The 15,492-nt window shown below is 34.8% G+C and overlaps 1 protein-coding gene across 3 annotated transcripts in view; it reads left to right on the forward strand.

Annotated features, from left to right (window-relative positions):
* NPFR (Neuropeptide F receptor) overlaps window positions 1-15,492 on the forward strand; it is a 74,802-nt gene that overhangs the window by 24,965 nt on the left and 34,345 nt on the right. The window contains exon 2 of one of the 3 annotated variants that reach the window (XM_066290040.1): window positions 1,835-1,911. The exons of 1 other annotated variant lie outside the window; for it this stretch is intronic. The gene's annotated coding sequence lies outside the window, so the exon portion shown is untranslated. Of the gene's footprint in view, window positions 1-1,834; window positions 1,912-14,350; window positions 14,383-15,492 lie in introns of those variants that run through there. One more of the 3 variants, XM_066290041.1, reaches the window with a different exon arrangement.

Below are 15,492 nucleotides of genomic sequence, written 5' to 3' on the forward strand. Positions count from 1 at the left end.
ATTTCATTTAAAATAATTTTGTAACTTAATTTCAATTAAAAGTGTAGTTGAACTCCAACTGAAACAAAGGCTTTGTTAATGTAGTAGACGGTACCGGCTTTAAAGGGGGGTTGGGCGCGGTTCAGGACGGCGAATTTTTCCGGTCTGCGGTTTTTCTCAGGGCAGGGGGGCGGTGGTTAAAAATTCGGACCGAGCGCGACAACCACTAAGGTAATTCCTGGTGGTGAAATTTATTTTTCCAAGTGGAAATCCAATTTTTTTATATCATATTTTAGATTGTTAGTCTACGTGAAATTCGAACTCCATTTCTTCCAAAAAATGATTAAGTGGAAATCCATTATACTGAGAAGTCACGTATAAGAAAACGTTTTTGTTTTTTTTTTCACATCTGATATAAACCACGTTTTATTACGTTGATGGTCTTTTTATTTTGTAATATCACGATATCACTTCATAAATAAACGAATTTTTGAGCCACATTTTTTTACTGAAACGAAAAATTTTATACTTATATTCAAATATATAAAACAGATGAATCTTGGATTTGGTATATATTCACGCCATGAAATGAAAAATTGGGCATTCCCTTTGAAAAAATAAACTTGAATGTCATGTCGAAATTTTTTGGCACACCCTATATATTCCATTTTTGACTAGTTCGATTTGCAAAAAAGTGCTTAAAAATGGGGCAGAATGAAGCTTCCCAGGTCGAAGTATTTGGTAGTTTTGCTGTGGATCCGGATGTATTTATTCCAGATCGCCCCAGATGATCAATAATTTAAGTGACCCTGCACCGAGGCACCCGCCAGAAGAAAAAACATTTTCCCTTGCAAATTTCAAATTTTCAAGAACTTCTTGAATGCGACTTCGACGCAATAAATCTGAGAATAAAATGTTTCTGTTGACAATGCTCGGAATCGCGATTAATTGAAACGTTCAACGGTGTCGTCCACAAACATAGCTGTTGCTAATTGCTTCAAAGAAACTAAAATCACTGTTGGGAGAGAAATTTTTGGAAATGGAGCAATTGGGCCTATTTGTCTAGAAAACAACCTAACAGAGCTATTTTCTGTAATTTGTGACTGAATAGAGTTCAGTTTATTGTGCCTGGAGTCAAGGACTTAATTCCCTTTACAAGGTATCACTTTACGGATGGCGACATATGAAATACTTTTGTTGAGGTAATTGTGGCTGGTTCGAGTATCCCTTGAGATCTAATTTAAACAGTTACAATGATTATTTTTTCATTATCATTAATTACAATACTAGACAGGGTGGCTAGACTGGGAAGTTTGGTAAACAACCCGAATCCTTCTTAATGAATGCAAGAACTCCAGATGAAAGTCAAATCGTAATGTTTCTTTGATTTGGCGCAATAACAAACTTGTCGAAGACCTCCACCTTTTCATTGACTTAACAACGTCTAAGTTTGCGACTAAATAGGATTTCTCTTACAAATTTGAACCGCCAGACAGAGCCATTTCTGTTTTTTGTTTAACTTTTTACTTTTTTTCACTTCGATAAATTTAAGGTGATTTCGCTTTCGCCTTGAAAAAAATCGCATTACGCGGAGCTTATAGCATCACACAGTGATAGAGGTTATATAAAATACGGTATATTTTTCAATTCGATTTGAAAAGTTGATGCGTCGACGCAAGGTATTCGTATTTTCAGATGGGAATTTCAAATTAAATTACGTTTATGATGTACATTCATGCAAGTAGACGTGTCAAAGAAAGGGGGAAGGTTTGAGTGTGAGGCAGTCAAAAATAAGATGCAATTTTACCAAACTCAAGTGCATTTTCAATTTGATAACGGGACCCGAATTGTTTAGAAATGCGAAAAACAACTACACAGGGGATGCACAACTATGGGAGGATGGAAACTGGGGCAGAACCAGCAAAGTTTGAGGTGAGCAAACACAAAACTGAGGGGATCACAGGGAATTTGAGCTCTTTCCTACTTTATAGTCCCAAAGTTTTCCCGTCATACACATACAGATGGAATCAAGAAGTATTGTATCAGTGACACACATTGGTACATTCCTCAACTTTTAAATCCGGAATATTCTCATTTAAATCCAATTTTTCATTTCAATGTTGTGCCACCTATAGCCTCACCCTTTCAATTTTTGTTTGCGTGGAACATATAGCCCGATTTAAAAACCAACTCAACCAAAAAGGAGCTTTTTTATATTTTTTATTCTATATTTCCTGCCCTTAGGAGGCTTTTTTAGTCACCCAACATAATACCCTCAAGCTCTCCACCCTTCACATTTAAACTGGTTTAACGGAACCGATGAGCGACGTCCATATTTATTGTATATATGAGATATGTATAGATGTGATATCATAAATATGAGGCTTAAATTAAAATAATGTAATGTTGACCTATTAAAATTTGGGCTTAGTAAACACGCAAAAAAAACGCAAGAGGAAATTGCTCGGACAGAAGTGACCAGGGGTGTAACCACTTGCCGAAAAACCTCCATTATGATCAGTTCCAATTAACATTCCAAGAACATCTTTTATTTAATGCCTTTCGAACGCATGTTTTTTTAAGCACTTTTTTTTCGCTTTGTGACACTCCCAAGTCATGTTCCACCTTGCAAATTGCTAAGTGGCAGTTTTGTTTATCACATATCTGCTCTGAATTGTGAGAAGCTCGAGAATCAGAGAAATTGTTTCAATCTTGCGCCGGCAAAAATCATACTTTGTTCTAACTTGGAGGACATGGGAGTAAAATAAGAAAGGATCGTACTTTTATGGCCGAATTTTGCTCATATTTTCAGGCCATAAAAAGTTTGGTTCGGTACTGAAAATTGTTGAGAGATTTATCGTAAACGCTCTTGTTTCCACGGCAATTTATGAGTGGCCAGTGTTGGAACCTGAAATTTCCATTTTGGGGTTTTTATCAATCTTTAATGAAAATGTGGATTATTTTCTGTTAAATTGTATATGAAGGCTTTGAGAATGCTCATTATTTAAATTAATCCACGTAAAGTTCAAAGCGAGGTATTAGTTACATTATTATGAGTTTTTGTTAAAAAGTGCATATTTAACCCTTATATTCTTCGTGGACCCAAACTAACAGTGAATTAAATTCCAAGTGCTGCTTGGAAAATTGTCAATTTAATACACGCCTAAACTGGATCGTCAGCAATGACCTGCGAAGAATACGAGGGCGAGTCATGAACAAGAGAGATTTCATATTATTCATATCGAACTTTGCTTCCAATATATACAGTGTTGCGATAAAGATAGCAACAAACCAAAACTTCCAACGTTTCTTATAAATCCAAATTGCTTTCTTTACTTATTACTACAGTAATGTACGGAATGTTATTTAAGGACGTGACTAAACTTCAGGGGGTAATTCTTTGTGTATTTCTAAGACGAAAAATTTATGTAAACTCGGATCCGGTAATGTTTCATTTTCAAGATGCAGAAAGTCGAACTTTTCTTGAAAAATCATTTTTTCGCAAAAATCTTAATAATCCTTTAGCCGATTTTGTTGAAATTGGAAAGTGTTATTTATAACTATTATTTCTATTTATCCGTCACTGATCTTTTAAAAACTTTTATTATTTTTTTTGCATTAAGCGCAGTTATGGCCACTCGGGCCCCCGGATTAATAACCGTTAGATTTTTTCAATGCAAAGCCGTTCGTTTATGGAACTTCAGTAAACACTGAAGAAGAATTAATCCAACGGATAATGGGATTCATGTAATCAGATGAAATAGACGCCGGGAATAATTCAACGTGTTTCAGTAATCGATATTAAGACGAGCTAATGCTCGCATTGGAGTCGTAGGAGTGCATTTCCAGTAACTATTGTGCACTTCGTGTTATTTAGTGATATTTTTTTACTAAAAAAAAATGTTTGAGTGTAGTTTTAATAAAGCGTTTTTGTTGTTTGATTTTTTTAAATTTTGACGTTATCCCTGTGAAGTAGCCAGTAGAAAAAAAGACAAACAATTTCTAGCTTAAAAAATTACTCTCTATTACATTAAAAAATTTCACCAACTTTCAATGTCATATTAGTTTGTCTTCTTGTTATTTAGGATTTTTTTAACATGTAACGATTTTTTAAAAAGAATTTGACACCTTGCATTTTGAAAACGAAACATTACCGGACCTGTATTTACATAAATTTTTCCTCTTAGAATCATGCAAAAAGTCTCCTTTTGAAGTTTGGCCGCGTACTTCAAAAACATCCTGTATAACATTGGTGTGTATGCATATTCTATGATCCCGTTGGCTGTTTAAAAGCTTTATCAAAAAATGATGAATTTTTAATTTGTTTCTGTCGCGCAACGTAACAGCTACAAATATAACTCTTATGTTAAAGAAAAAGTTCTTGGTGTTGTATTTTCATTTTTTGCAAAGAATCGATTAGCTTAACATGGACGTTTGAAAACAATATTTTTTTAAATCAAAAAATTTATTGTTAAAAAAAAAAAAAACTATAATGGAAGTAATTGGAAATCGTGAATTATTTGGAGTTATCACGGTTCAGTTGTGGATAGCATATTGAAGAAATTTAATAATACCGATGTTTTTGCATCCACTCCATCCACAAACAAAATCCTTATTTTCTTTCGACTAAGATTTTAGGAAAATTAGAAGAGGCAGGTGGCTCGACAATCTCTTTTACTACGGTAAAAAGGAGGTTATGAGCTACTGGTTTATGTTCAGGACGCCCGGCAAGGAAACAATTACTGTCGTAACAGAATGTAAAAGCCCGACTTCGATTTTCTCAAAATTAGTTCAGTTGGACTGTTGTTGCCTCGAAAAAGGTCGTGTTTAGTGACGAATCAAAGTATAACTTAATTGGAAATGATGGTGTCATATTTTGAAAAAAACCCAACGGACCTGATTCTACAAAAAGTATATTTCTTCCACTAACAAACGTGGAGGTGGTAAGGTTTTAGTTTGGGGTTGCTTTTCAAAATTTAGCGTGAGCTCAATTCATATAATTGCGGATAAACTGGATTCGTGCACAAAGACATTTTTGTGATCAATTGGATGCTGTTTATGGACAATTTCATGCCATACAGTTCATATTTCAACAGAGTAATGACCCAAAACGCACTTCTGTTCTACTAAAAAAAATGATTAAGGTACGAAAAAAATGTTGCTTTGGACTGGCCATCACAATTACCAGATCTTAACTCTATATACAAACTGTGGCATTATGTTGTCATATAAACTTTAACGTTTTTTTTAATCTATTAGGTTTTCAACGCTTGTTGCAACGAATTTTTTGTTCAAAATCACGTTCTTAATCATTGGTTAAACTTACGAAAGTTATTCCCTACCACTTTGTATATTTATATACAGTAAAAAAACAAACATTTTTTGGGTAATATATTCTTTGATATATTTTTTTATTATTAAAGCGCTCTTATAAATTAGTTTTAAACAGTATACCATTTATAATTTTTTTTAATGAAGTGCTGCTTAAATTACGAACAAAAAACTTAAATTATAAGAAAAATATCGATTATTGCTATGTTTAGGCACAATACTGTATATGTTTATAATTCATAATATTTATTTTCATTTTACATAAGAGCAAACCCATTTAATTTTATGCATTTTAATTGCCATGGAGTATTCCACTGACGGCGGAAGGAAAACGAACAGGAAAGGTAAGCCACAAGCAACCATCGGCTTTGCCATGTTGCGGAGCCCCCAAAATATTTCCGTTCCCTGGAAATTCATGCTGGATCTCCATGATAGCTTTGCCACGTACACCTGCTAGCAAATGCTACGATGGAGATCCTGGATTAATTTCTAGCAGACAGAAACATTGTAGGGAATCCATAAAGTAGCGGCCCTGATACCTGACGACTGTGGTTTTCGCTTTTTTAAAGTAACCTCAGGCCTCTGTTCAGAGTAAAATTTTTCGATTTCGATACTATTATTATGGCGTTTTTTAAATAAATTTAGCAGATTTCAAGTTAATTTAATTCTGACAAGAATACATTTTGCTCTATTGCACTTTTAATTCTTATTAGACTCAATTTTGTGGCTGCAGGGCATTCCTACCCCAACAAACTTTCAATATTTATGCAGCGTCTTATCAACTTTTTTAGCCAGTTTAATAATAGCTAAAATGCTAGTTATTAATGCAGTAAATTTGTTGAAATCTGAAGCGAAGATTCCAATTAATTTAATGTTATTCACGCTAAATTGGGCTGACAATTACCTCCCAGTATTGAGAATGATTTTTGTATCTGTTACAAGACTATCTTCAGTATCTCCATCTTTTTGATCTTTCGGTTTTTTCTTTAAATTTGGAAAGTGATACTGGAATCGCGATTAGAGTGATATATTTGGAGCTGAATAAACTACACGTAAAATGACATACTTTGGAGGCTGTAAAGCCGTAACTCAAAATGCTTTGAAGGATATTTAATTTTTATTTATTTTTTTTATTTTTTTTTTTAGATTAACGGTATCTTTTCTTCCTAAGAAGTGGCCATTAGTGTCGAGATTAAATGGCTTGTGTCAGTATTTACTGCAATAACCGTACTCGTTAAGACCGGCACCTTGTTAGTTCGAAGCCAATGTGGCCATAGCGGCGGCCGCCTTGGAGCGTTATTTTTATTGTGCCTTTGTGTGTGTGTATTTGCAGTCCTACATAAACACCCTTTTTTAGGCACTGAGCTGACATCACATTCTTGCTCGTTTTTATCAATAAACCTTAGCTGCAGCCAAGAAGCTTATTGGTAATTTTTGCACGAAACGTGTTTCATTAAAAGTGACATAAGCCATGATCTTTGAAATCAAATTTAAAATGATAAAAACATTTTTATGAAAGAGGGCGTCTATCGAACATAAGCAAATTTTTACTCAAGGTCATTTAAATGACATTTCAACACCAACTTCGTTTTTGTTGAATGAAACGGCCATTTTTTTTTGGTAAATTTGCAAGGAGCTTAAAAAATTAAGCATTTTTGTTAGCAAAGTTCTTTTCTAAAACTTCTCGCTTTCCAGATATGAACAAAAATTGCAGTGGCACACTTAAAATAACACATGATTTAATTTACAAAAAGACTTTATGTATGGAAAACAAAAATCCACAGATTCTAAAAACTTACCCATAATCATAGTAAAAATTAACGTTAAACATGTATCGGTCGAACAAATGCTCGCAATGTTAACCTTTCGCATCTAGACATTTTCCAATTTTTCTGATCAACGATTTTGAAACAACTCCAAGCATTTTTTCAGTAATTGCTTCACAAAATCTGGTTCCTCATGTCATCAGGAGTTATTAGGACTTGAACGTACACTTTTTCTTTAAGATAATCCCAAAAAAAGTCTAATAGGGTCAAGTCCGGTGAACGGGGCGGCCGCTTCATTGGACCATTACGTCCTATCTATGTTTTAGGAAGCGTTTCATTTAAAACGTTTCGCGCTAGATGAGCAAAATGGGCTGTACATTCATCATGACGATATCGCAAAGCAAGTTTTCGGTCAAGAGTAAGCTTTTCCAACAAAACCTGTAGGTAATTTGAGAAAAAGGTACGATATTTCATTCCATTTAAATAGCTTTCAGTAAAAAATGGTCTTATTATTCTGTTGCCGACAATACCGCACTAAACGTTAACTGCCCAAGGTCTTTGATATTTTATTTGTCTCAGTCGGTAAGGAAATTTCAAGGAACTCATAGTGTATGTGTTGGCGATTCACTTCACCATGGTATGCGAAAGTGGATTCCTCGGAAAAAAGCACATTAAAGAAAGAGTTTTTATTCAAATCTAATTTTTCCCTTGTTAAAATATAAAATTTTACCCGCTTTTCGATACCCTTGTCATAAAATTTTTGCTAAAGGGAAACATGATACAGATGCGACTTATTTAATTTTAAAATGCGATCCACAGTGGTCAACTAAACGCTCAAATTTCTTAACGACAGATGGCAACTTACACGGAGATCAACAACTACGACCACTAAAAGAGTTATTTGTTTTTTTTCATTGGTGGCAGTTCTTCTGTGGGTTTTTACTTTTCTCTACGTTGTCACTTTGAAGATATTCTTTGATTATTGGATAAAAAGTCTATGCCTAGGTGCTTAGTCTTTAAGAAATCCGTGCACATAGATCTGACAAGCTTCAGCGCCGTTTTGACCAGTTTCTTCATAAGCTAACACTATTTAAATGTTGTATTCTTTAGAAAAGTTCTACTTTTTCCACTTTAAAATTAACAGATTTACTTGAAAAACAAATAATCAGCTTCGTCTTAAAAGTTTCTTTGAAATTTTAAATAAATTCGATATTCCAAAAAATAATAATTTACGAGTACATTCGAATGGAAACATGGCTTGTTTGTTTGACTGATAAATGCTTAAAAATAATTTTGCTTTGATTTTGGGTTAATGTTTAGAATCTGGGATTTTTTATATTCCATTAATAAAATTTTTTTCGTAACTTAAGTCATGTGTTAATATACAGGGTGGCCCATTTAAAACACCAGTCCACCTGAAATGTCTTGGATGGAATTTTTTATTTTGGAAAACTTCCAGACACGTCAGTTTTACTTTTAAGGACATTTTTAGATCGTTAATGCGTATGTGTAGCGTAATTCCCCTAAACGAGGTGGTAACCTATTCAAGAACCTTAAATGGTACGGGAGTCAAGTGACACATCAAATGACAGGTATTTCAGTTTTTTTTTAAAGTATGCTGAAATTTTTTGCTTTGATTTTAAATATTGTAAAAAACCGTTTTAAAACGTTGATGAAATAAATTTAATATTTGTTTTAAATAATGTTTTGTAACATTAAGTGCTCAGATTGTGACCCATTTACTTCCATACAATAATAAAGTCTTTGTTTAACCTTTTTTGAACATTTCGTAGCATTCCGGGAGTTACTTTACCACGTGCTATCACTAATCGGTGGCGAAAATCTTCTAAACAGGTAGATTTAATTTTATAAACAACAGTTTTTAAATGGCCTCATAAGAAAAAATCTAATAATGTTAAATCAGGCGACCCTGGGGGTTATTCAATGAAACCTCTTCTACCAATTCAGTGTTGGGGAATGTCTTGGTCCAAAAAGTTATGTACAGGAACTGCATAGAGTGGCGCGACGTCATTCTATTGAAAAAATACATCATCTTCTGGGACCTGATTGTCGTTTTCAAGAATATCCACAATGTGACGGTATATGAAGTCTTGAAACTGATGGAAGTAAGATTCACCAGTCAAGTTATCAGGTAGAAAAAAAGATCCAACAATACGACTTTGCAAAATTCCAGCCCGTACATTCAATTTTTTTGCATACTGTGAATTCTGTTCACTCATAATTCTGTGATTCAAATCACTCCAATATCTGCAATTATATCTGTTGACGAAACTACTCAGAAAGAATGTGCATTCGTCACAAAAGCACTTAGAATGTAAAAAATTGGGATTGATCAAGATGCTTCCAGTCATTAGCTCACAATATTGGATACGGCGATCTGGATCATGTCCATTGCTCTCATGAATGAGATGAAAATTATGCCTTTTCAAGATCCTTTAAATACTACTATCTGGAACACCTGAAGTTGCTTCTAATTTTCGGGTCCTTGAAATAAACTTTTCTTCATTTACATGATCCAATTCAGTACACCCCAAAGTTGAAATATGTGCAGCCTCGTTAGTAACGGCGTATCGTCTTTCATGTTTTTGTTAGTAATGGATTCAGTCTCCATGAATTTAGATATTAAATTCGTCACGTAGGGATGACTCAAATTTTTACTTGGATGCTTTCCATTAAATTTTTTTTTGCAGTTTCACGGGTTATTTTATTGTTTTTGAACTATATGGTAACAATCTAAATCCTCTCTACAGTGGCGTAAACCATGATGGTTTGGATCGTCGGATGAATCGATGAATTTCACGGTACGATTCTGATTAGTGTCAAATCAGAACAAAACTACCTGTTCAATATTAACAAAACCCATCACCTTATCTTAACAATTCGACGATGAACATCATTTTTTGTAGTATGATGAGTTTATTACTATAAAGTTTAGGCCACTTCCTCATTTTATTTCACCGATATTCTAAAACGATTTTTTCGCAATATTTAAAGACGCAGCAAAAAATTTTCAGCATACTCGTGAAGAGAATTGAATTACCTTTGATTTGATGTGCCACTTGCCACTTGCCACGCCATTTAAGATTCTCGCAGGGGCCGCCGCCTCGTTTAGGGGGGCCTCTTTAAACCTACAAAGTTATGATCTAAAAATGCCCCCCTCGACAGTAAAATTAACACGTTTTGGTGTTTTTCGAAGAAAAACATCGCATTCAAGATGTTTGAACTGGATCGTTTTAAATGGGCCACCCTGTATTCCGACTGTGCTACTTCAATTTTTGTTTATATTTGGAAGAGGACGAGTTTTTGAGAAAAAAGGTTACAAAGAAATTGGTGTTCCATTGAAAAAGACAAAGTTCGACTTGAAATGCCCTTTAACTGACCTTGAATAAGAAGGTGCTGATGTGCACTGGAGGTGCCCTTTCACGGCAAACTTTTTTTAAATTCAAATTTGGCCTCGGAGATAATGGCTTGTGCCGCTTTAAATGAGGCACCCTGTAAAATAATAAGGAAAACCATACATCTCGCAGGCAAAGACGGGTGATCGCTTAATGTTTATTGGATCGATGCGTCCCACGTGTCTTTTAATTAACCGAAACATCGATACCTCTAACGCATGTGGTTTGAGCTTGATATAAAAATTTTCATTTATCAGAAATTGAATTTTAACGATGAGTTCTTGAACACACGTTCTCTAAACAAAAAAATACCTCCCGCATCGGCCCGGCCGCAATAATTTTTTTTCACAGTTCCAAAAAATGTAAATTATTCCCCCGAAATGGTAAAGCGCCCCATGTTGAGCCATTTTATTTGTGTATGAACAGTGATCCGAGTTGAATGAAATGGGAGTAATAAAATACACGTCCTTCAAACCCTTAACAATTTATAATGGGAATTTTTTTCCTGTTCTAGCTGAAAGGAAACTAACCGGGATGAGGGTCAGATAAAAAAAAAACGACGTGATTTTTTCGATGAAAATCTCCCATTTGTCAATTCAACTCAATCAAATCAAATAGTAACATCAAATTTAAAAAACGAAAGCTTGTAAATAAGGGCTTTCTGTTAAGGATTACTGGTTCAGAGACACATGCAGCAAGTGTTGCGTACCCGCCCAATTGGGGCCCTGCCTGATGGAATTAGGGTCGCGGATTCATTGCAATTTATGCCATTTGGTTTCATTAAAAAAAACCATGTTTTAATGCCTGTTAGTTAAATTCGATTTTGCGCAGCTTAATTAAGTAGGTACCTATCGTCCGGCGATGTTTAGCTCGCTAATGAGCTAATGCAGATTTGATTCGTTCCTGTGCTGTATGGAGTACGTTCGTATTTACTTCAAATTTTGCATGGCAACGTTGCCCCCTCTGAAAGGCAACAGATGGAAGGCATTTCCGTTTTAACAAGCCCTTAATAAGGTCCGTTAATTAAACGCGTTGCCACCAAATTTTATCATTAATATTTTTTTCAACCTTCGGGCTATTTTATTCTCCAGTGAAGTGGCAATTCGTCACGGAGTTAACGCTTTTCTTTGTCTTCAAATTTAGAAAAAGTACACCCCGAAGCCTTAAAATATTGAACTTGATGTAACGGCAATAATTACCACTTTAAGGCGAATGTTATTCTTTAATATCGTGAGTAAACCAGTTCAAAATTGGATTTTAACTATAACAATCCGAAAGTGTATTATCTTTTGACTCTACGCAGGAGGTAGTTATTTCTCAGTCAAATTAATGGCATCAGAAATTTTCAATTTTTAATGAGAAAGGTATTTGCAAACACGCAGCGAGGGTTCAGGAATACAATTGACTCAAAGCACGCTGTATTTAAATTATTAACAAAACGAAGAACTGGCTTAATGGGTGACACTTCATGAATTTATGAGCCTAAAATAATGCGTGGATGACCTTTTTAGGCACGAAACGGTTAAAACTCCATGAAGCATTAGGAAATTTGCATTTACAGCAAAATTCCGAATAAAAAAAAAACAATACAACACAACAGCTATTGGATGTTTCTGAATAAGTCTGTCTACGGCTTACCGTAGGTCCCTGCGAGCAAAAATACGCAAACAAAGTTGATACCAACATGGTCTTCGCTTCCTGCTCGGAACATGGGATGATAAAAAGTAATTATTTTTTTAGTTTCTTCGTAATATGTCTGTTCCGACATTATGTATTTTTACGAAAATTGGGAAGTGTAAAATCGGTGAAGAGGCACATCTCCTAAGGACAAAAAACGTCTCTAATTTCACCAGAGGCGTCTCATTGATGTGACATTGAACATTTTAAATGGAAAATATTATGTGCCTCCTGTTTAAAGAAAATAAAAATAAAAATAACTCACATTTCTCTAAAAAAAAGATCTTTTGAATGTTTTTTTTTCAACATTAACCGTTTTTATGAGAAAAATAAAACGCAACAATCTGCAACTGAGAAACGACGGGATTCATTTATTTAATACGGAAAAATCACTGGTAATTTTTAAAATAGTATACGATAATATGCGAAAAAGGGCCGAGGCATGAATTTCTGCCGATGGAGGGAATTTTAATACCTTATTTAATTGTTTTTGTTAGAAGTAACGGTAATGCACCTAACTTAGTCTTGCAGTTTTAATAGTAGTTGGCAAATGGGTTTTTTTCGTGAAAACGGTTAACGTCGTGAAACACACTGACGAGACCTTTTTCTCACCCAAATATGAAGCAGTCGGAAAATAAAATAAATTTGTTTAAACCAATGACGTGTCATGTTTTTCGTTTGATTTGTTGAGTCACATTAACGGGAACGCCACTGGTGAATTTTCGAACAATGCTTTTCCCTTAAAAAATGCGTCTCTATGCCCATTTTACTTTCCCCGATTTTCATAGAAATATTTACGAATTCGATTTGTAAACGCCGCAAATATTTAATTCCGCAACGCACGTATTAGGAAAAAATGCAAAAAATAAAAATATTTTTATTCACCCTGTATTTCGGACAGGAAGCGAAAGCAGTTTGATGTCCGCATGAACTTTTTTCTTATGGTGGCTACAGGAATCTACAGTAAACAGTTGTAAACATTCTGCGTAATGATCGAGACATGGACCAACCTGGTCCATGTCTCGCTCGCTCGGTCCATGAGTCAGCCTGACTCATACCATAATTTGTAACGGGTGTTACCGAACAAGTTCCAGGAGCTGTGATTGAGCCGATGTAGGAATGATGCAATGTTAATTAAAGGGAGCGCAGAAAAGAAGCAATTGGCAGAGAGAAAAGGAAGTGAGAGGGATGCGGAAACGGAAGAAACTATCAAGTTATTACTTCTCGCTGAAACATATTTTTTTTTGGAAACAGAAAGAAATTTGTAGATCTGCTACAGTAGTGACTGTGACAAAATCTGTAACTTTAGATTCGTGCAACCAACCTCCAACGTTTAGCGTTTGCGAGATTCCGATGGGAGGGTTCGAATATGAAACGTCCTCTAAATACCGTGTTCACGTTGCTAAGATTTATACGCCGCAAGGAGCAGCCAAGATCTAATTGCTTAATGGATGATTAGCTGAAATTTTAACTTCGTAATGCAATTTTAGTACAAGAGCACTTTTCGGCTCACAATTATCCAATGCGTAACGAGCAAATTAGAGAGAAAGGCAGCGAACCTTCATTAGAAATCGAAGTATATAATTATTGATAATTCCTAGTTATCCACGGTTCATCTCATAATCGTGCCACATAATGCTTTTCTAGATCTAACTTTAAAATTAAGCTTTAATTCATTCCTGGTTATATTTACTTTGCATTTTGCTTTTGTAAATACAAATTAAATTGTTGCGACCCAAATCAAAACGATAAATTACCGTGTAATGGGCAAAAAATCCAAGGAAAGTTTGTTGTTTTAAGGGTGATGGATCAATTCCGGTGGAACGTTGCGTTATCCGGGAGCTTCTCCTGGCAAAGATGTGAAAACATTTATTATAAAAACAGTTTAAATTTTCATAAATTTTATAATGTTGAAATTCTGAGAGGGCGGTTGGCGCAATAAATCGAAGGTGACTAGTGGTTAATTACATTTGTTTTTCTAATGATGACTTTGGTTTAGTTTTTCTGAGTAAATTACGAGCAAAAAGGAAAAATCTGAGAATTAATATTTACCATAGAGTTCCGAACTAATTTAATAAATGAGCGAAAGTGACGGAAGTATCAAAACTCTATAGGCGCATGACGCTGTCAGTAAATTATGAATTTCAACATTTAGTTCGTTTCAGTTCAAATTGTAATACCGAAGAGTGATATCTTCAGCTGAAAAGTTCTGAGTAAGTCCGAGAAACTTAAGCCAGTGACTTACTATTAAGTGCATCAAATGCAGTTCTCTATTGACCCACTTTTCACCAGCAAGCGGAAATTCTGAATATGTTTGCAGTTAATTATGATTGGTCTATACAAATTGGAATGTTGTCGATTAATTAGGCGAGTACATGTATGGAACTGTTTAGGCTAAAAGGCACAGCGAATGAAGAATTTTTTCAATGTTGTATTTGACCAATCTCTCTGTTGAAGGCCAAAGTGAGATAGATCCGTGATCGCGTTACTTGCTCAACATATTTAACTTGAACTAATCGCTAAGAGACTGTTAACAAAATGAACAGATGGGAATTTTCGTAGCTATCTACCTTTCGGTGCTAGGATTTAGCGGAGCGCTGACATGGTACACAAAGTGAGGTTTTTCGATGATTGATGAAGGGATCTCGGAATCTAGTAGAGTTGCAAAATCCTTTTCTGGAGGCTACTTTAAAATCAGTTTGGATTTTTGAAAAGGGTTGCTTGGTTTACTACATATTTAACGAAAAGCAAGCTTTGCCGATACGTTTAAGTTGATTTAGCCAAGTTACTTTGGTTTTAAGAAAGCAGTATTATGCAGAGTGTCTCTAAACATTTGTCGGAAAATGAAGGGTGGGGGGATTCTTTGGCTCGTTATAAGAAAAAAGATTCCTCTTAACATATGTCCGTAGACGCACTGTTTTCTAGATACACGGTGTCAGAAAATTTTTGTTTTTTCAGTTTTTTGACGATATCTCAGGAATCGTTGGAGGTACAAAATTCAGGTTTTTAATACATATTTTCATTAATATTAATTACGTTTTGAGCACTACTCCAATTTTTTCCATATGCCATAGACGGAGATTTTAGTGAGGCTCGAGATTTTTTTGCCTCTAGTTTTTGCGCCATCGAGAAAATTTGCATTTTAGACGCACATTTTATACCGCCAATAGGTTTTACACAAAAAAGGTACTCATGGTCAAGTGTTCTTGTCAATAACAAAATACTATGTTACTACTTTTTTCGTGTTTTCCAAAGCTTGTATTTTGTTAATAAAAACGTATATTTCGTTCTGGTCGGCTGATTTAGTGCACTTTTTCACGTTA

Source organism: Euwallacea fornicatus, chromosome 14, assembly GCF_040115645.1.
Source record: "Euwallacea fornicatus isolate EFF26 chromosome 14, ASM4011564v1, whole genome shotgun sequence".
Classification (NCBI taxonomy): Eukaryota; Metazoa; Arthropoda; class Insecta; order Coleoptera; family Curculionidae; genus Euwallacea; species Euwallacea fornicatus.